Source organism: Leptinotarsa decemlineata, unplaced genomic scaffold (genome assembly GCF_025532065.1).
Source record: "Leptinotarsa decemlineata unplaced genomic scaffold, Ldec_3_MD MMD2_P_RNA_scaffold_5, whole genome shotgun sequence".
Classification (NCBI taxonomy): Eukaryota; Metazoa; Arthropoda; class Insecta; order Coleoptera; family Chrysomelidae; genus Leptinotarsa; species Leptinotarsa decemlineata.
In genome coordinates, this window is record NW_027412532.1 from 10747655 (window position 1) to 10769443 (window position 21789).

At 33.8% G+C, this 21789-nt stretch overlaps 1 protein-coding gene across 1 annotated transcript in view; it reads right to left on the bottom strand.

Annotated features, from left to right (window-relative positions):
* Wnt6 (Wnt oncogene analog 6) overlaps positions 1 to 21789 on the bottom strand; it is a 70606-nt gene that overhangs the window by 20177 nt on the left and 28640 nt on the right. The window lies entirely within an intron of this gene.

Consider the following 21789-nt stretch of genomic DNA (forward strand, 5'->3'; position numbering starts at 1 on the left):
CAAAGTCGGTACTGAAAGATGTCGGAACATCTTTGTGAAGAGTTTATTTTGAAGTTGATTGCTTTCTTCCTTCCTTCAGAAGTTCCTCATATATTTAGTATGTAAATGGAGAAGTGAAAAGCGAAAATCTTTTCTTCCAAATAACTTATTCCTCCTGAAAATATAATTTCTTCCAATTTAAACAAGATTCATATGGCCGATATCAAATCAAATAAGCGTATGAATGTCTGTACATACTGTAATCATGACATAGATTCAAGTCATTCGTAACATGAAGTTGTAATTTCATGAAACAATTGATTGCTTCAACTTGAGATTTTTTCACATATAGTCAGTGGGCATACATGAAGACTGGCTATAAATCAAATTATCTAAGAACAATTTGTTCAGGCCAGACTCATCTCTCTACACAGTAGGTTAATGGACTGACACCTATCAGAAAACAACTACTCCGCTGGCTAATACCACGAAGGGCGTTGGATTATATCCGACAGGTGTCAGTGCAGGATTCTTCACAGAAGTTATTCCTGCATATGCTGTTGGCGATACAACTGCCGCAATAGATTTTCAATTATTGGAACACACTTGCAGACCGGTTTCGGGCTGTTTAGCCACTCGTCAGTGCAAGGTAGTGTATATCATCAACATGAAGTCGATGATTTCCTATAATTGAAAATCGAATTCCGTCAGAGTATCATTCCTCGAACTAAGCTGAAGCATACAACAAACAACAGGTTTGTCGTCGCCCCATCTGCCTGTGAACGAGGTAACCAACTGCTTATCCGAAATTTGCCCAATTCCTCGTATAAGGAAAGAAAACTTTCATATATAGTCAGTGGGTAACACTCAACATAATTTCATTGCAGCTCCATACACCTTTTCCTGAGAAGTTCAATAAATTCTTTACCGTTTTTATAATAAGAACTGTCTTACTCCTCAAAATAGCCATTCACTGCCGACATCACTTCTTTATTGTTGGGAAATATTTGACAACTGAGCCATTTTTTCAAGTTTCAACTCAAGCGTCTTCAAACTTGAAACATATGCTTTATAGATTATGTACTTTCTAATACCGCGATAATTTTCAAACAGCAACCGTCAGGTCAGGCCGGGTACTTCTGGAACCACCCTGGTATTATATTGTGTAGCATTTCTAATAATGATATCTAACAGTACTTTCGACAATTTGAAAAATGATTTGATTCCTTGAAATGTTCCCGAACTTCTGCATATTTGTATCATTCAACCTTGGCAATTTGACGAACGGAAATGAGGTTATGAGATGAAAGCAGTTGGGGTGTAGGTGCCTGTTGATTGTTCTTTATTCATTGCGTTATTATATTCCCCCAAATGTTCACATACATCCAGAAACATCCCAAACATTAATCTCTCCACAGAATATGTATCTATAAATTCCTCAATCAGCTCATCCATTTGTTACACTTCTACAATCTATCTGTCGAATGCTAATAAAAAAGTGAGTCAATAATAATAACATCTTAATTGAAAAATCGTATTTTGACAATGTATTCATAACTTGCGAATAACTTGATATTTCACAGTACCTCATTATAGAATTTCCGTATTGTTTGAAATATTTTAGAAATGTTATGTTTATCATCAAGACGTCTGGACGATATTTGGCGCAGTTTGTTATAATAAACTTGGCAAATACTCTAATAAACTTCAGTCGTATTTCATCAGTTCCTGTGAAAATCAACAATTTGGACGATTTTCACGTGTAACACCTCAGAATAAACTATGACAGAATCCACTAAAAGTATAATTACGATAGAAAGTAACTCATGTTCTGAGAATAAATGTTAATATATAAGAAATTCATGAATATCATTCAAAATAAAGACGGATTCCCTATTACTATGGTGGGCTGGCTATCCATGTTCATCTTTCACTGCTGGTACCACTGTGCATGCTGTTTTTGGCGAGTGCATTGGCTTGGGATGTGGGAGTTGAGCAAACAGGTCATCGGATGCCCGCTTCCACGTAGCCTCGCTGGATACGGGGATGACAGAATCACTTGTGGTCCTGTTATCCCCTAACTGATAGGCATACCAACGATGGCTTAATCCTGAGGTGTGTGTATTCGTGCCGAGAGGATGAATAACACTGAGCCCATCAGTTGTCTCTATGGAACCTTCGAGATACCGGGCGCCCTTTCGTCGTAGCATCGCCTTGTCTCGGTAATGCGGGGCTCTGCCGTGATTGACTTTCTTTCCCTAGCTACTAGGACTTTTATGGACAGGGTAGAGATGAATGTCAAGCTTACGACTCCAACTGATCTCCCTGTGAATTCAGATCAGAAGCGAGAACTCCTGAACTCTTCAACTTCTGATCCAATAACTGAACATAAAAAAAAGTTTGATGATGCAGCCAGGAAACGACTAAGTCATCTCCTCAAGAGCGGGGTACATTATGAAACCGCCTTGCACCAAATTCTTGAGCGGTGTACGCAGAATCTGTCTCAGGTGGAAGAACAAACCCCCCATGAGTAGGTTAGCAAACGTTTGCGCTCAAGTGATGATTCACCAAAACCAGAGGCGAAAAAGCCCTGCACGGGTGAATCTAAGGCATCGTCAGGTGCAGCTGATATGCAAAAACCCTCATATGGGAAGTTTGTGGCGGGTATCAAGGTGGGAATCTTGCACCTTGACTACACGACTACCTCATTAACGATGAAACAGCAGAGCACATACTTTGTGTCTGCCCCGCTGGGGACCGAATCAAATTTTTAGAGTTCGAGATAGCCGTACTCTTACCATCTGACCTGAAAGACCACTCATCATACAAACTAACCGGCTTCGTTGAGGACTGGGTTTATTTGGTCGAGTGTGAAATTCACAATGAGCAATGTTCAAGAAATTTTTTTATACCTATAAAAAAACGAAGATCGACAAATTGAATCTTGTGCAACCACCAAAATGCTAGGTCTAACTCTTGATTATAAACTTACTTGGACTCCTCACTTAGATACATACTCTTTGTAATAAACTAATAAAGAACTGTTATGCTTTCAGGTTTATGGGTAATTTCTGTAGTGAAAGAGTCTTATTAAGTTTGTACTATGTGACCATAAACTGCCATTTAAGATACGGAATCTTGAATTGGGGTACAAGCTCTTCTGCTGAAGGAGTGTTTATTTTCCAAAAAAAAAACCGTCAGAATTTCAGCTGGAATAAGGTGGAGAGACTCATGTAGAAATGTTTTCAAAAACCATGGAATACTTACAGTTGCCGGTTTGTATATCTATGAGTTATGTAGTTATTTTTACATGAACAAACGTATATTTCCAACCCAGCAACATAGTTATATTACCCGTTATAGAGATTTTCCGATGCCCTTACAGAATGACCTTATTCCAAAAAAGTTTCCTTTATCTCGGCCCGAAATTCTTCAATAAAGCTGGATGACTCAGTTAAGAACTCACCTATGTTGAAAAGCTTCAAGTATAGATTGAAAAAAATTTCACTTGAAAAAAATTGCTACTCGCTTGATGACTTCTGAGTATTTTCCCACGAATGTATGTAAAATATATAGTGTAATAGTCTAATGTGAAAACATTCTCTTTATTTACGAGGAACTAATGTGTATTGTTCAACTTTTTATATATTTATTACGTATTAGAAGGGAGTCTGCCCTGTTTTTAATGCCATTTTTGTGACGTTTTTCTTGTTTTTTATAAAATGATGTAAAAAATAATTTCATACTTTCAAACATATATAGTGTAATAGTTCAGTGTGAAAACGCTCTCTTTATTTACGATATTTTTCTCTGACGTATTTCTTGTTATTGTATGAAGATATTGTGAAAAATAATGTTATACCCTTGCGGGTTGAGGTGGAGGGTCGAATAGACCCACTCACTTTGGACCTAACCTAACCTTACCCTATTACTACGTTTTGGGTGTTTAATCTTTCAAAATTTAAAAAATAGTCCAAGCAAACTCAGTGGAGAACCCGCCGAAGTGAAATAAAGAGCGAACCGAAAATTTCACCTCAGGGAGTTACTGCATGATATAAATCATCGAAGGGTCTAATTATCATTTTCCACTATTCTTAATCCCCACATTTTTATGGTTCACCAAAACTACACAAAACTCTGACTTCTAATTCCAATGGTCAGTTCAATCGGATCTACCTGTCAGAATTGTATGAGAATAGAAATAGTTACAGACGAAATACTATTGATTCCATAGACAAACTCAATGAATTACAAATTAGAAAGGGACATATTCTGGTGGGTTTCGATGTGACTTTGTTCAACAATATTCTGGTTTATGACATCCTAAGAACCGTTAAAAAATAAATCAGAAAGTGATATTCATGTGGAAAATAGAACAAAATTGAATGTGGAAACGATCTTTGATCTTCTGAAAGTATGTATCGATGAAACATTTTTCCAGTTCAAATGGGATTTTTATCAACGAGATTTTGGTATATCAATGGGCTCATTCTTGTCACCCATTCTGAGTAGCAAATATTTTGAGGAAATTGAGACATTGAGACTCACCAGAAAGTTAAAAAAATATGATGATGACGTATTAGCTTTCTAGGACCATAATCCAACGCTCTCTCGAGTTATTTGAATACAAGAGAGCCCGTGTCGTTATGATGTTGAAACAATTTCAGAAATACCGACACTTTGAGATCTCTTCTGACACAAACTGAACTTGAAAGTACGCTTGAAAATATATCTTGTTTCCATGGAAAAAATTATATAGTACCTACGGATGTGAATATACCCACCCCTTCTCAACTTCAAAACAGGGCAAGTTATCAGAGTTGGACTAAAGTTCTCTAAGAAGAATTCATGTCAGTACTTTTTGATGAAAAAACAATAGTTTGACATCACTTGCCATCAAGAGCGCGCAATCAACTTTTTTCAATGGAAAGGGGGGTCTTGTGTCACCCTTCGTCAGATTTTCTGAAATAAATGTTGATTAAAAAGAGAAATAAATTAGTGAAATCTTTTGCAATAAATGAGTGTTAATTCCGAGGTTATATAATGACAGGTAAATGTTCTCCACAAAACACGTATGCGTTTTTTTCAACGCTTTGGTGAAAATCTCACGATAAAGAGTTTCTTGATTACGTCATGAGTTTTTATCAAGTATCGGTCGATTCCGTCACACATTCAAAGTTTACTGTCATGAAGTTAACAGGGAAAGTTTTTCAGATATCTAACCTACTTTGTATACAAAGAAACAGAAATATTCGATCTGAGACAAATCTATTCAAGTAACAGCAATACAGTAAGTAGTAAAAGAAGTTCGCTTTTCGATTATCTCTTTCTAGGTCCAAAAAACTTCATTATTCCGACTGATTATCAGTAGTGAATCAATCATCTTTTTCTCACATTCAAGAAACTGATGAAATAATTCATTTTCCTAAAAACGATTCAATAATTTTTATTGAAAATTAATATTCCTCCGCCTGTTATTAATAAAAAAAAGTTATTACAACGTATTTTCTTTTACCTTTGTTGTTCTTCATTTTAACAGATTGAACGAGTTCTTGTCATGTATTCGTTCTTCAGTTTTGAATATTTGAATATGGATTTTGTATATTTATCATTTCAGATCATGCATGTTTGAAAATTCTATTTTGATTACAATGTGAGACAATGTTGTTTTTATAATTTTATAACTCTTTCCTTATCAAATTTTGATTATTTTATTAAGTTAGATACTGAAGCAACTTCCAGTGATGATCTCGTTGGAACATAAATTGTTGGAAATGAACGTTGTTAGTGAAGTAAACATTTCTTTGGCAATTACACCTTCTTTTTCTTTGGCCACTACACTTATTCTTGATTATTATTATCTATAATATAAAAAAAATCAAAAACCTCTTATTGTTTGCACAAACTTATATGTAATTCGAGATAACACATTGAGTGGATCAATAAAACTAACGCTAATGACTAATGTTGACGTTATATGCTTTTTTCGTTTTTTTTTTTTCTTCTGAGTAACTTTGACTTTTTTTCTGAGTATCTTGAATATGTAAGTTTCATTCTAAGTGACTTGTATACATGAAATGTCTGGTGGACTGGCTGGAAAAACCTATTATGTAATTACTCTTCTACCGCTACCGAGGTTAATAACAGAGATATCATGCACATTTACATGCTACCATCTGATCTCCGGAGATTTCCCAAATGAATATATACCCTGTTACTAATTGTATTGTATGTATGGGAAATAAACCCTATTATAATTATTATTATTATTAGGCTTTCCAGATGTCGTTTCACATGATGTGTCATTCATGCAGTCTTTCCACTGAAAATACTAGAATTTCATTCAATTTGAGTTCGAGTTGAATTACCAGCTTTCACCACTGCCTGAAAAAATGTTTTTCCGAGAACAAAACACAAGTACTACAAGAAAATGAGCAAGGCGCTCTCAGAGCGGTGCATGTGCGAAAATAGCAATTCACATTGGATTTGAGTCGCTGGAGATTAAATCCATTTGGAAAAACGTTCTCAGGAAGTTTGTTCCACATAAACGCAATTCTCCAGATGGAAAAGTTCTCAAACAGTGAGTTTCGAAGTGTACCGAGTCCGTCGCGTATTCCTGATATGTACAGCTCCTGATGGAATCAAATGTGCCAAGTTACTTGAACACTTCCTGTGAAAATATCTATAGAAGAAAGACAAATCTCCTACCTTTTTTCGATCTTCCAGACAATCAAGGTTACACGTGGCTCTTTTCTGGATGGAGTCCAGCAACTTCAGAGTATCTACATTCATAGGAACAATTCTCCAAAGAAGGTCTGATCTGAGCTTCATGAAGCATCAAAAACTGCTAAGGTGTGTACAGTTTTCTTGTTCCAAGCTTTTGAGAAACAGCCTTTTCAATTCCAGCAACATGATTGTGCTAAGACTTATTGGTTTCCATTCCAACCCCCAACAAACTTATCGAAGCAGAAAGCAGAATTGTCTGACCTGACATTATTATATCCGGTTTGGGAACATTTATCTCTTTGGAGAAAACAGATGCCTGGGTTTTTGTGGCATTGAATTGAACCTGGTTACTTTCAGCCCAATTTGAAATCACTTCTAGATCCTCATTGAGATATGCAACCTCCTGCTCCCGGTGAAGATGTGTCTCTGTAGCCGATGTCCTGGAATCTAAATGAAATTACGAGACAAGTGTGCTGTCGTCAGAAAATCAATATAGTGAATTCTTGGTTTTTCCAATAAGTCATTGATATACAATAATAAGAGGGTTGGATACAGAATGGATCCCTGGGGAATACCAGCGTTGATAGTGGAAGTATTCGAGAGATATCCATCAACGGTCACTTGCAAACAACGTTCTTTCAGGAAGCGCCACAGCTCTCCATGTTTCTCGATTGCGTTATTCCAAATATGGTGACATTCGATAGAAGGTCATCTATTGATCATTTTGCTTTCAAGAGTCATATTGATGATTGCTCAAGATGTTGAAGCCTTCCAAATATTTGAGAATATGGTGGTTTATACTTTCTCCATGACTTTTGATATCACCGATAGCAAAGCGACTGGTCTATAATTATTTAGAATAATGTTCTTTCCCTTTTTGGGAATAGCCTGAACGCGAGCAATCGCCAACAAGAAGAAAAAACCCATTTTTTATTGAAAAGTCTGCAAAATACTGGTGCGAGTTCATTTGAGCACCTTGAGTACTATGACGGGCACTCAATCAGTGCCAGACGCCTTGTTGAAATTGAGCTGTTTCAAAATTCGCCTGACTAGACGCTGTCAAAAAGTAATTTTCGGCATTGTGGATTCTAGTGTGGGAATAGTGTGGGTGGTGCCTTTAATAAATGAGCATTACCCTCATCATTATTCGAGGGAAAAAAGTGAAATTTTCAGATACAAAAGAAATATAAATTCCTTCACCCTATTTTCTGGAAGTAAGAAATAATGAATGAGTACAAAAACGGAGACGTTTTAAAGATATGCGTTATTTCAAAACAGCGAAGGACTAACTTTTAAGCATCTGACTCGTTGAACGCTGGTTGAACGATCTGGATTGTGATGATCTCATTTTCTATTTCTATTTTAGCGAAAAAAATCAATAAAATCGTTACGAACAAATTTGGAAAACCAGGTATGTTATCATCAGTGTAATGATGCTTGATCATTATTATATTCTTTAATCCAATTGAAAATTTTAGCGAATTTTCATAAGAAATAATATCTTTTGGAAAACAATATTTTCCAGTATGAAAATAATAATTCATTTCATCCCACTGCGAGTATTTCTCAAAAGTTCATCACTTAATAACAAAATGGAAGTGATTTTAAACTCAAATAGTATAATTCTTCAATACAGTATACACGTATCCATTCCAAAAAAGAGTTGAAAGAGCATATTCTCCAGAGTCAGAGACTTGAACTTCTACGTCTATTTTAGTAGACGGGAAAAAACCATACGTACCTTTGCTATATTGTCCACTTACAATTCTGTAATACATATGTGTTCATATATGTATGTATATATGTGTATATATGGGCACTATCGTTTTGTTAATATAAATCACATCTATTTTCAACAACATCCATATCGATTTCAACATGTTCTTATATATTATTACTAGTACGCGTATTTTACAATTGTGATTTCATACTGAATTGTCAATTGAGTTTTATGTTTGTATGATTTTATATTTAAATAATATTATATGTCAAAACTAACAACTTTTTATATTTATACTTATATTTGTGATTTTATATTATCTTATGTGTTTTTACTTCCAAATATTAAGTAGACCATTCTTATATGCAAATCCCTTTTGTATACCTAATTCATTCTCATGCTTTAAAATTTATCATATATTCATTTTTTTCCTTTGGATATCCTTTTCACCACATACAAGCAACATCTGATGCTTCTATATGCTTCAACTGTATGTATTGCTCTAGTCATTTATTTTTGTGATTTGAATCTGAATAAACATTATTATTATTATTATCATCATTATTATTATACACGTATGAAAATAATTATATTCAGCGGAACGCATCTAAAGATAGAATTGAAAAAATGTTTGTGAAAATTGTTTGATTATTATCATGCGTCTTTTTCAAGTAGTTTGTGAAACAAGAAACTCACCGAGGAGCAGTTTTACATTTTTTCAGCAACTCAATTTTCAAACTATTTGAAACTGAATAGAATGATAGAAATAGAAACTATTTTTGAATGCTTTTTAGGTTACTTCTTGTTATAAAATGATATGATATTACTCTCTTTCGGGATACCTCTCACGAATTAATTTTCTTATAAAATATTCCTGATATAGGTCATATAAAAAGTGCAGTTTTCCATTCGTGAAATACGTCATTCTGTTTGAAATCTGAAATATGTTTCTCCGTTAATCAGCTGTCGCCTTCATACGAACGACAACTCTCAGAAGTTGAGAAACTTGTGCGACTAAGGACTAACGAGGTCTTACCTTTTAACGAAGAATGAACAAATTTCTCACTGGTTGAACAATGTACTATTTTGAACTAGTATCGAACTCCTGAAAAAATCTTTACATAATGCATATCTATCAAATCAATCTAATTCATTTTTGAAGCCAACTGAGTAGAATTGAAAAAACTGATTATATTTTCAATGGAAACATTTCGATCAAATCGGGGAGATTTTAAAAACAAATTAGTGTAGGAATCATGCAGGGTATCTTTTTGTATTAGCTGCTTGTATTAATTTGATTTCCTCGTGACTTTTCCAAAACTGTGGGAGAGTTTTTCCACTCATATAATCCTCGACCGAAAAAAATATCTCAGCTGTTTATTTGAACTAATAAGTCGTAGAGTAGTGAGAACGCAGCTTGCACAGGTTGGGATGACAGAGTGTTTATAAACACTAGATTTAATGCCCAAACGCTATGATAAGTTAATAGACTCATTAACGCCGGATTTAGAACTTGGAAACAGTAACTATCATAACTCTCAGCGAAATGAGATGAATGTCATCACTCAAAACTCACTTTTCGGGTGATTTGGCACAAGTGAATCAACTCTGGCATTTCGAATGTGTTTACGAGGATGCAGATAACAAGTTATGAATATTTTCCAAATCAAAATATAGAGTTTTTCATTAAGCGTTACGTATCTTAAAATTTAAATTGGTTGTCATTCCTCAGAATTGAGAAAGGGTGAATAGAATGGATGAATAAAATGAGTAATGAAAGTAATAACTCCACCGTAGAGTGAATGCAATTGAAACTTCAGTGAAAACTGAAACTAAAACATAATTTCGTCTTAAACTGTATGAAATGAACTAACTCTCATAAATTACATTACCTCAGAGCATGTGATAAATAAAAGATCTATTAGGTGAAATGGCAAAGAATTGAGATTTTAAACAGGTTCTGGGAAATTGGAGAATCTGAAAATAGAAGGATTTTATTGCGTTTGTTGTTGTCATACTTTCATGCATACCTGATGTAAGACATACACTTGTTCTATCCTACCATTCTAAATCGAGTCTTAGTGAGTTCTGGTCACAACAACAATTATTAAGAATGTTCTAATCAATATTTCAATGAAAATCTGGTCATAACAACTATAAAGCATATTCTGATCAATATTTTGATGAAAATTCAGACAATTTGAGAAAGGAGTTTCCTAAAATACACCTCGCTTTGGAGATATCACTGAAAAACCTAACTAGCCATTTCTGGTCATCACAAATATTCATTTAATTATTCATTTTCAGTAAGTTTTGATCATAACAACAAGTACGAAGTATATTCTGATCAATATTTCAATGAAAATTTAGTCAATTTGAGAAAGGAGTTTTCTGAAATACACCTGGTTTTTGAGATATCACTGAGGAACCTTACCTGCCATTTCTGGTCATCACAAATCCAGTCAACTTGAGGCAGGAGTTTTGTGAAATACACCTGGTTCTTGAGATATCACGGAAGAACCTAACCTACCATTTCTGGTCATCACATTTATTCATTTAAGTATTCATTCCGAGTAAGTTCTGGTCAAACAACAACTATGTAGTATACTCTGATCAATATTTTGATGAAAATTCAGTCAACTTGAGAAAGGAGTTTTCAGAAATAAACTTGGTTCTTGTGATATCACTGAAGAACCCAACCTGCCATGTCAGGTCATCATATTTATTCATTTAAGTATTTATTCTAAGTACGTTCTGGTCATAACAATAACTATGTACTATACTCTGATCAATATTTTAATGAAAATTCAGTCAACTTGAGGAAGGATTTTTCATAAATAAACTTGGTTTTTGAGATATCACTGAAAAAACTAACCTGCCATTTCTGGTCTTCACATTTATTCATTTGAGTATTCATTTCCATCAAGTTCTGGTCATAACATTAACTTTAAAGTATATTCTGATCAATATTTTAATGAAAATGAGTTTTCAGCTCCTGGCGAGACGAATATCGTCAGAAAAGAGGAGGAAAAACGGATAAAATATCGAGATTTTCTCTTCGAACTCCGCAGACTCTATCCAGATCACTCTGTCAAGATGGTCGTTCTGATTGTTGGAGTCCTTGGTGGAATGATGTCTTCTCTACTCTCGAATCTCAAAATCATACCGGCTTGCCGCATTAAGGCAGAAATCTTAGCCGCACAGATGCAGAAGGCTGTCATTCTTGGCTCACTGCGTTTGCTCAGGGCACATGATTCTCGGACCCAATGATCACTTACCCCACGGTGTGGGGAGTGGTCATTGGTTGATTATGCTGGCGCGCCCTCCCGAATGTATCGGGGCTTCGGGGGATAGGGCCTGACCAGCGCACACTACGGTGAAAAAAAATAATAATAATAATAATCGTTTTTATTCATCGACGTAATATAAAAAATGAAATACAAAAATTTAGAACAATAATTAAGGGTCAATGAAAAGGTGAAGTATCAGCCTAGGCTGCTTTTCAACTTAACCTAGTGAAAAAAAAAAGAAAAATATAGGTGAATCATAGAAGACTATAAAAATATAAGTGAATCATAGAAAAATATAAAAGTAAGTAAGTAATATGAGTATTAGCGTATATAAAATCAGAAATACTTATTTCCAGAACAATTTATACTCGTGTGAGTATAAAATATAAAAGTACCAATCAAATAAAAATTAAATTTTCAAATAATAATTTAAATATAAAAAAAAAGTAATAATTTAATTCTAAATATAAATATAAATATAATATCACTGAAGAACCTAACCTGCCATGCCAGGTCATCATATTTATTCATTCGAGTATTCATTCTTAGTAAGTTCTGGTCATAACAACAACTGTGAAGTATACTCTGATCAATATTTTAATGAGAATTCAGTCAACTTGAGGAAGGAGTTTTCAGAAATAAACTTGGTTTTTGAGATATCACGGAAGAACCTAACCTATTATTTCTGGTCATCACATTTATTCATTTAAATATTCATTCCCAGTAAGTTCTAGTCATAACAACTACCATAAAGAATATTCCGATCAATATTTTAATGAAAATTCAGTCAATTTGAGTAATTAGTTTTCTGAAATATACCTCAACTGAAAGAAAAGCCTTTTGAAACAACTACTTTCATATAAACATTGAATTACACGAATGAAAAATACTTCCAAAGCAAATACATCAACATATACAAAAAACACTTTTCTCAATTCAGTTTGTATTCCAAACATTCGGGATGGAATTGAATCAGATATCATTAACAGGATTGCTACACAATGTGGTAAATGAAAGGACTTCCTTTCAGTTTGTGTCTGAAAGTTACTTCTTGGTATGATCTACACATATTTGTGTAGAGTTAATTTTTTTAAATTGATTGCTTTTTTCCTTCCTTCGAAAGATTCCCAAAGATAAAAAAATAGAAAAACGAATCATTTTTTCTCTAAAATTATTCTATCCCAAAAATATACCCCTTTTAATTTAAACAAGGTTCCTATGGCTGGGATTTAATCAAATAAGCAAATGAGTGTCATTAAGTAGTTACTGTTATCGATGACATGGCATATACCCCTCTCAATTTAAACAAAAATCTCTTTCTACTATTCAGTTTCTATTTCAAAAATGATCATAGAATTCAATCAGCTATTTGAAAGCTACACAATATAGAGTTTTGATATGAAATGTCACTTACATGGTACCCTTCATCCTCAAGTTCCGATAAGAATTGATATTTGTAAATTCAAAGATCATATAAAAGTATTAGTTTCGGAAGCACCTTTTCTTTCGTGTAATTCAATGTAAAAGTTGTTGTTCGAGAGAGCTTTCTCTTTCAGTTTCTGAAAGTAGTTTCTGAAGTAGTAGTTTAAGTTTATTTTGAAATTTCCCCGCGAATCGTTCAAAATGCAGTTGTTATTATTTTCATTCTCATTACTCTATGTTCCAACGCACCCGAATGCAACATTGTATTAAATCTGTCGAGTCCTCCTCGTGATCCCACACAAAAGATCTTTCATCGGACAAAACTCGAACAATAAAAGGTGTCTGCACTCTCACGGTCATCGCTATCCGTGAGATACCGATACTGGCCAACTGGTACCAAGTTGAACTCGTATTAGCACCTGTAAACATGTGTTCATGGTACTCACAAATACCACGCCGCACCAATGGGTACCTGGGGGACGACACTGAGGCGCGATTGGTGAAGATATTAATATCTTTCACCTTGAACGAGGATCAATAACAGATTGGGATTTTATGAATTTTTAATACTGGCCGGTTTTCATTCGTTTGAATATGGACGATTTGGATGGATTTATAGTACGGAGTGGACCAAATTGGACACTTTTGAGGGAAAACTTCTGTTTTCAAACTAGATAGATGATAACTGATGGCTGTGTCTGAGGGTCGAATTTTATGACAATTTCAATGATGAAAACAGCAGATCGATATCTATCATCGTTTCTGAGTTAGAGCATGTTTTTTGAAAATGTGCCTTTTCGGAAAGTTGCTGTAACTTTTTTCCTGTTAAAACTTTCTCGATTCTATTGAAACATTTTCAAAGCACTTTTTCACTTAGAATTCAATGGTGTGAAAATTTTTTTATTCAAATGAGATATCAATAGTTATTGATGGAAAACTACAGGGCTATTCAAATTCGTTTCTGTACATGGGGATCTCGTAAACGATAAGAGATAGTGTCGATTGAATCATGGCAAAGTTGCGTATTTTAGAGACAAAAAAATCCCAAATTATGTTTTTGCCTATATCTATTGGCACTTGATGTGGGCTCTCAGAATATATCCATGAATCTTTCATACAGGGTGTCATCTGACTTGGGCCACCCCCATCATTGAATTTTTTAATACGGACCTGTATTTTATGTTGTAGTTTTTCGATCGTAGACGTTCACTTCATACTGAGAAATTAAATTCAATTTTATATTTCGGGATCTTTCGGTAATATTCGATTATAATTGTGTGAATTATTCCCTTTTAAATTACGGCCCTGGAAATTGGTTGACTGAGTTGAATAAAAACACAATAGCAAATTTCACGTCTCCTTATGTATCGTAGAGTTTTTCGAGAGTTTTTAGTTTCATTTTTAGGTACCTATTAATATTTTGTCCATTGCTCTGAGCGTTTTCTACAATGAACTTCGAATAAGAAAAATGATAGCAATAATAACATTCAAAACGAACACTATAATTATAATGAAAATTGAAATGGAGTTAGTAATTTATGTACACAAAAAAATTAATTGTGCAATAAATGTTCGAATTGGAGTCCTATCATTTCGAGACAAATAATGGTAAAATAAGATGTTCTGCAAGATCACCAGATCTTACTATTTTGGACTATTTTCCCTGGGGGACATTGAAAAATAGGATTTACGCTGGCAGAGAAATGGCAAATGTGGAAGACTCGAGATTGAGGAGTTTGAATGATTCCGCAACAATGCAGCAAATAAGTGTATTAAGGGCAATAAAGTGTGAAATAATAAGTGTAGGTGGCGCCCCCTATGAGTAAGAGCAATAAGAACATCAGGTTCGAATTTGACACCTCAAAAACCTCCTATTACCAAGTTTCGTTTAATAAGTTCAGTATTTCAAAAGTTATTCGAAAAAAACGAAAATAAAAATAAAACTTCAACATCCTGTATCTTGGAAACGAAGCGTTTCCGGACATTTATTTATTTGGACAATTCATATTAGAATATTGTGAGGAATCACCTCCTGAAGTTTGTCAAAGTACTTTTGAATCACCCTGTATATAGCAATAAACAGTGTATCCCAATGAAAAAATAGTTTTCCAATAATAACTATTGATACCCCATTTGAAAAAATTTATTTTTCACACCAGTGAATTATACGTGAAAAGGTGCTTTGAAAATGTTTTCACAGAAACAAGAAATTTTTGACAGGAAAAAAGTTATAGTAACTTTTCGAAAGTGGACATTTTCGAGAAACATTATTTTTTTGTAACTCAGAAAGAATGGTCGATGTCGATATGCGGTTTCCATCATTAAGTTTATCATGAAACTTGACCCCATGACACAGCCATCAGTTTTCATCTATCAAGTTAGAAAACAGGACTTTCCCTTTAATAGTGTCCAATTTGGTCCACTCTGTAAAATAATCCGGTGTTCAAATATTACGTTTCGAAGAAAAAACTATAGAAATAGATATCTGGACCAATATACCGCAGAGAAGTATATTTGTTTCATATGGTGTGTCCCAGTGATCAGTTATCATCATCAGACGATTACTGTTTTGCTATATCTGAGTGATTTACAAATATTTAATGAATGCTAATGTCACCATGTTTGTGGATAACACAACTATAACCATCGCCCAATCAAACAGGGTTTGAGCAATTCATTTTTAGATTACGAACTGCTATTGAAGACTTCAATATCTAGCATCAAAGTAATCAAAGAACTCGCACAAAAATGGTGATATCTAAGTGGCTGCAGAGGCAAAATTCCTCGAAACTCATGGGAGTTTGAACAGACAAAGATACATAAACCATATTTGTACTTACTTCGAAATATGTCAAATGATACACATGTAGTTTTCTCAGTAATTATCATGCCATGGTTTATTCCCATCTCGGTTTGAATATTACGGCTCGGAGTAGTGAAAAAGTTCTTTCCAGAGTGTTTGTGGCCCAAAAAAAGCCTTTTTATTCGGGCTATTCGGGCTGCTGTTCCAATGTTTTGACAGAATCAGAATCAACGAACTCAGGCGTGCGCAGCGTTATAGAACAGTGCTTTAAAAAATTGTTCTACAGCGCCATCTAGTGGCAAGTTACAGAAAAATGGATAGCCTATAAACCTTCTCTTTAAAAAATTATTTATACATGTCAAGTTTCATCACGATCGGTTGAGCGCTGTAGAAGTTTATCACTTACCAACCAACCAACAAACATCCATTTTCATATACCTATATGATAAAGAAATTTTCTGTCAAAAAATCTCAAAATCTACCTACGTTAACGTCATCTAGCATTCCAGTAAGGAAGTTCCAACCCTTAGTACCGTAATACCGTTGCACTGTATTATTCACAGTCACGACAATATCCAATCCGATTGACTATAGTTTCAGCTGTTTGGAATTTTTCTATTTTTATTGTTATTTTCTTCTGTCATTTTTATTTTTAGGTTATGTGTCATTTTTTGTGGTTGAATGCCACTTAATTATTTCTTACTCGGTCGGTCAGTAGCCAAGCGGTTCGGCGTGGGTGTTTTGTTCACTCACTCGAATTGACTGCCGTGTTGGTCGGTGGTTCAAGCCCTAGTCTGAACGATCGATCTTCACTTGCTATCGTCCGACCCTTGTTAGGAATCACACGTTAAAAGGTAAGACCTCGTTAATCCTTAGCTCGTACAAGTTTCGACTTCTGAGGATTGTCGTTCGTAGGGGTGTGACAGCTGGTTAACGGAAAAACAGATTTTAAACAGATTTAAACAGAGAATTATTTCTTACTCACTGATTTTAAGTCTTACTTTGTTTGTCTCTAAAAATGCTTTGGAAGCGTAAATCTGATCTATCCAAAAACTCATCGCAGATCCGTGCAACAAAAGTTGCACTGACACTTATTTAATGGCATAAATGCGAGCGCAATAGCGTGAAAAGCTATTTATTATTATAAATTATTATTTATTTATATCTCATACATTTTTACCATGCATCCACTTGTCATTTACTTTCCGAGCATTTTTGTTGAAAGCATAAAGTTGTTAGTAGAATAAAACAGAGGAAAAAATACTTGAAAAGTTTACAGCATTGGAAGTGTTGTTACCCTTTGACAAGTTCTTAGATGAAATTAAATGAGTTTTTCTACAGAATCTCTCTGATATGTATCATGGTGTTGTTACAATATATGTTTCGGGAAAATTGTCCATAAATGTATTGTGAACTTTATCTGCTTCTGTGAAATGATCATTATTGGAATATTGAACTTAAATCATCATTATTAATATTCGATTTGATTTCTGCTTCCAAATACCCGATAAATTCCCAAACGTGAAACATGCCCTGAGATATCAACACTTCAACAATTCAATCTCAAGGTGGTATTAATACATAAATGCTTCTGTCTTATTTCTCTTCTGTCAGCAATTCATTTCTCAGACTTCACGGAATCTGTTCAACATAGTTATGGTTAGCCCAGCTTTAACTGATATCTGTGTACAGTAAGTCATGTCAGTATGTCAAGCAATATTTATTTCCTCTGACAGACACATGAAAAAATAAATTTCAGCTAACACGGATGGAAAATTGATGGGAGGTGAATGATTTCGTTGAATGAATGTGGATTCGTTTTCAACTCTGCTATATTTGTAGTTTTCACAAAAAAATTGGAGTGGAATTCATATTTAAGGCACAAAACTGTTTGCGGTGAATAATTGAGTTATTTGGTTTGATTATTATTGATACTGTATCTGTCCAAAAGGTTTTCAAATTACCATTTTATATTCAACCATTATTTTAAACATTGAAATGGGTATAAAAATGTAAAAAATGTAACAATGTAACAGGCTTGTTCACTGAAATAAAGAAATTTTATCGAAATATGAAAACCCGTGATTAAATATAGATCTTTCGAGGAAATGAAGATGAATTAACTAAAATAATAAAGGGCCATCGCCCTCAATGGCGAGCGATTTGTCTCATCCTCCGTTGGAAGATATTTCGGTCCAATTTTCCAAAATTTTACTAAAAATTCGTGCTCGCTGTTGTTTGGGCTTCGCATTCTTTGTAATAAATATTAAGACACAGTGACGACTGTGTACATTTGCGAGGTTATATTCTTTCGGAATATAATTCTTCTGGCATAATTGAACGAAACAAGGTCAGGTCAAAATATTATATCGTTAACCTGATAAGTGTTGAAAAATTAGGCAGTTTTGGTTAGCATCTTTGGGTACTGAGCTCGACGTTTACAGCTCTTCATCAAACTCGACCAACATTGAGTACAAACCAAACTAGAACTTTGTTAGCAAATTACTCTTTTAATAATGAATTGCTCTTCATCTGGAAAACTATCAACAACGCATATGGAAAATCCATCGTAGGTTTCCATGAATGCGACAGCCTAAAATACCTTTCAACATTTTGAACTATCATCAATATAGCTTTCGGAAACAAAGCTCAACAGGCGACCTTTTATTTTATTTATTTATTTTTAAACAGGTGAAAACCTCATTACATGAAAATAATTATTCTTATGAAAATGTCAATACAGTCTAAATCATGAATATAATTCTAATTTTTGAATACAGTTAGTTATATTGTATCTACGACTATTTACTACATAAAGCCGAATGGAAGGAAAAAACATAGTTATTCTAAACTTGAAAAAAATTGTTTACACCATTATAAACTTGTTTGGGAGGGAGAACAAAGTTGATATCTGACATTGACAGGAAGTTGTTTGTTATTTTGATCATTGTAATGATAGGTGAACAGTTATTTGTTGATACATATGGTACATCAAAGAATTGAATGAGTCTTGTTGTTCTTTTGGGAATTCTCTCTTTCAGTAAAGATTTGAGAATGGGACAGTTATAATTTTTTTTATATATTTTATAACACATTAACACTATACTTGCCTGTCTTCTATTTTCTACACTGGGTATTTTAAATTCATCTCGTAATGCTACTGTCCTAATTGTATTATAATCCGGGTATACCTACTTTATATTTCTTGTAATATAAAAATCTCAGAAAACTGTTTTGAATTTTTTCTAATCTATTTTTATGAACAATATAGGAAGGATGCCATACTACATCCCCATATTCAAGTTTAGGTCTGACCAAACTATTATAAAGTGTAGTAGGTAATCACTTTAATATCTTCGAAATGTGTACTTTGTCTCATTACAAATCCCATAATTCTAAGTGCCTGAGATGCTATGTAATCCAAATGGGGTTTGTACGAGAGTGTGGAGTTATAGTATATACCTAAATCTTTGACAGTCTCTACCCTGGATAATTCAATACCATTCATTAAGTAATTGTATAGTATCTTATTTAGTTTTCGGGTACAAGACAGGACAGAACATTTGGATATATTGAACGGAAGATCATTTTTTACACTCCATCGATAAACACTATTAATGTCCTCTTGTAGTTTGACACAATCTTGTAAGTTTTCGATCTGTCTATAAAATTTAAGGTCATCTGCGAATAAGAGACTTGACACATTTGATTCCACCAAGAGCGGTAGATATCAGAAATATACGACGGACTGTGGCTGCTCATCGTTTTGAGATTCGAACTTCACTGTTGAAGAACTCTTTCATCTGGAGAACTGCCTTTATGTAGAATGAACTTTCTGAGAAAGTTTTTCTAAAAGGATTTAATCTCCAGCGATTCAAATCCAATGTGAATCGCTACTTTCGCACAGGCACCGCTCTGAGAGCGTTTTAAGGGATTTTCCTATAGTTTTTGTGTATTACATTGAGTTCATTCAGCTGAAATGAATCTTAAATACTTCTGAGGGTTGCACATTGCGCAAATAACGGTAGTTTCACTCTAAACTGTAATTCAAAGCTTTTCTGTCAATATAAAATGCCTTTCGAAACTCTCAACACCCGTAATGAAACGTTGTGACATCAGTCAAATAACTCTAAAACGATATTCGTCAACACCGTCTCACAGAAAAATATTATTGTAGCTTCTCAACAAATAATAAACACCTTTTCCAACAGACGTGTCTTGAGAGTGTGGTTTGGATACAAATTTGGACTCGTGGTGAATGAAGACATCGTACACACGTCATGGTACGACGCGACATAGAAATCTCAAGTGAGTGTAAACTTGTTAAAATTTACTAGGAAGTTTGTAAGTAAACACTGCTTTTGATACTGTTTCGTTCACCACCAGTGGCGTTACATGATTAAGCCCAAGATATATCATTCGACCCTAATGACGTTGCTACTGCTAATTGAAAATTGAATGAAGATGTAGCTCGTCTTATTTCAGCATCTGAAGCTCATAACCTCAAAATCAATTCAAAAAAACTAATCTAATTGTTTTCGGTACTAATCGTAGCTTAGTGGAAAGATATATCAATATTGTTATTGGTTATATAGTCATATGCCCCACTAACATGGCAAACAATTTTGGTATCGAAATAGACATGAATTTAAGGTTTACAAAACATGTCACAAAATGTGTTCAAAGAAGTTACATGAGTTTGAAAGTGCTTTATCCTCATTGTCATTTATTATCAATGAGTTTAAAAATAAAATTAACAAATGCGCTTGTGTTGACTCATTTTACATATTGAGATGTTGTGTATGGTTCATGCCTGGATAAAAAAGACATTTTCAGAATTGCAAGAGTTAAAAAATCATATATCATATTTTCTAATACCATATATGGTATTAGAAAATATGACAGAATTTCATATGAACTTAAGGAAAACAAATGGCTAACCAGGAAAAATAGACGTGTTTTACACTCGGTTACCTTCTTTCATAAAACATTGAATAACAAATGTCCATCATATTTGTATAACAAAATAAGATTTCGTAGCGATGTACATACTTCATATTTGAGGTTTAAAAAGTTACTTTCTCCTTCGCCCCATCAAACCACTCTATATCGACGATCTTTCAGTTGTAATATATATAGTTTGTATAATAATATTCCACAAAAAAATAAAGTTAGTAAAGTTTCTTCTTTTAAGTGCTATTACAAAAAATATCTCATCGCTAAACAATCAGACAATCAGAAAACTGTTGATTTCATTGATTTCATAGATTTTATATATCTCAAAAATTTTCAGTTATAACATTTAACATGTTTTATCTCCCTCTTCCCTCTCCCTCCATCTTTTTTTTATTCTTTTTTCTTTGTTAGCAAAAAGAAAAATAAATTCATGTGCTCCTGACCATTTTGGCCTCAAAAATTCAACAATCTCCCATGAAAATTGAAGTATATAAATAAATAGTCTTCATTTGAACATGAGTTGAAGAACTTTTCAATGGAAAATATTTTTATAGTATATGTGATTTTATAAAAATTCATAATATGTGATTATGTGATGTAAATTTTGATTTCATTTTAATGTACTATTTTACCTGCCAATGGGGAATGTTCCTCCTGACGGAAATCAAGTAGTTTTCATAAAAGAACTCTAAAACAACGCATTTTAAACTTATCATTTCAATCTTTTTCTTTAAAAAATTATTCAAATACTCAAAAAAGGGGAACGAAATAATGCATTCAATATTTAAAGGGATTCGTTTCTATTTCACCATGTGGCAACATCGCTTATAGCTAATAAAGGACAATGAATCTGTATGTTCACTTATGTTCTGAGTTCCGAGGCATTCTGTGAC